Source organism: Tupaia chinensis, unplaced genomic scaffold (genome assembly GCF_000334495.1).
Source record: "Tupaia chinensis unplaced genomic scaffold, TupChi_1.0 Scaffold000438_1, whole genome shotgun sequence".
NCBI classification, from domain to species: domain Eukaryota; kingdom Metazoa; phylum Chordata; class Mammalia; order Scandentia; family Tupaiidae; genus Tupaia; species Tupaia belangeri.
The window spans coordinates 1,740,101-1,741,411 of record NW_006159943.1 but is presented as its reverse complement, the minus strand read 5'-3'; the positions used below and the strand labels follow the sequence as shown (position 1 = coordinate 1,741,411).

Here is a 1,311-nt window from a genome sequence, read left to right as displayed (position 1 = left end):
TATAGATATATATGATTATGTATATATGTGTGTATATATATATACACACACACACACATAAATATATATGTATACACACACACATATACACACACACACATATACATAGGTTTTGCCGTAGGGTATGTGCACTCATCAGAGAGACAGAAAGAGACAGTGAGAGGGAAAGTGAGAAATCATGCCCAGGTGGATGGCCGTGCCATAATCCCTTCTCCTCCATTCTCCTTCTGGACATTTGAGCAAGTGCACACACATGCCCAATGTGATTTGCCAGCCATCAGGTCTGGGACTTGAACCATAGTCAACCATGTGTGAGTCTAGCTCCTTCTCTACCACACTACCCACTGGCCCCTAACCATATATTTTAATAATTTAATATTATATTTTAATATCTTGCTAACCAGACAAAACTGGAAATGTCTGACTGGGGCTTGTATTGGTCGCTTCTGCCAGCTCAGCTGCAGCATGCTTTCCTAAGTGTGGTTTGCAGACCAAGTTTCTATACACAGTGGGGAAGGAAATGATGACCTTTAGCAGGTGTTTCGTTCAGACCCCTTCCCCATCCCCATCCCCATCCCCCATGAGAAATTAAAACAGAGGGTCAGGTGGAGATGGCTGGAATTGGGGGTGGGGGAGGTTCCTAGTGGCCACAGGAAATTCCCCAGCTTCTCTCTGAAGGGGCTCAAAACAGGCTCGCCAGCTGTCAGCCCTGCCAGGCCACAGGGATGGAACAGGACAGGATGGGGGAGACAGAGCAGAGCCCTGAAGTAGCCACAGAATTCACTCTGAGTGAAGGCACTGAATCCCAGAATACCTCGGCTGTGAGAGGCCTTAGAGGTGCTCGGCCCAAACCCCTTTAACAGAGGAGGATGCTCTCTAGACAAGTGGACTTGTCCTGGTCACACAGGGCAGGGCCAGCTTTGCGCAGTGGCAGTATCGTAGCCAATGAGGTTTATCCGAGGTGCAATTATTGCTAATTGAAACACAGGGCAGGGCCAGACCTAGAGCGGGTTTCCCCTCCCAGCCCAGGGATTTTCACCTGCAGGACACTGCCCACCAGGTCTCCCTGTCCACTTCTCTGCCCACCCAGGAGCTCAGCCCTGGGTGTCTGCTCCCACCAGGACCCTCAGCAACTGCTGGCTCTCACCCCTGCTCCACTGCCCTGGGAAGGGAGCCAGCCCCTCAGTGTCAGCAGAGCAGGGGCTCCTGGATAGCCAGCCTGCCAGACCCCACTGCCTGGAAAAGGGAACCAGGGAGAGAGCTGGCTCAGCCCCAGGTTTCCAGGGAGGACCTGCCCCAGAGCTGCAGGTG

General features: G+C 52.0%; 1 non-coding gene across 1 annotated transcript; it reads left to right on the top strand.

Moving 5' to 3' along the window:
* Nucleotides 1-916: 916 nt before the first annotated feature.
* Nucleotides 917-1,053, top strand: LOC114009030 (U4 spliceosomal RNA). Its single transcript, XR_003550510.1, has one exon. It is a non-coding gene; the product is annotated as a U4 spliceosomal RNA (small nuclear RNA).
* Nucleotides 1,054-1,311: the final 258 nt, after the last annotated feature.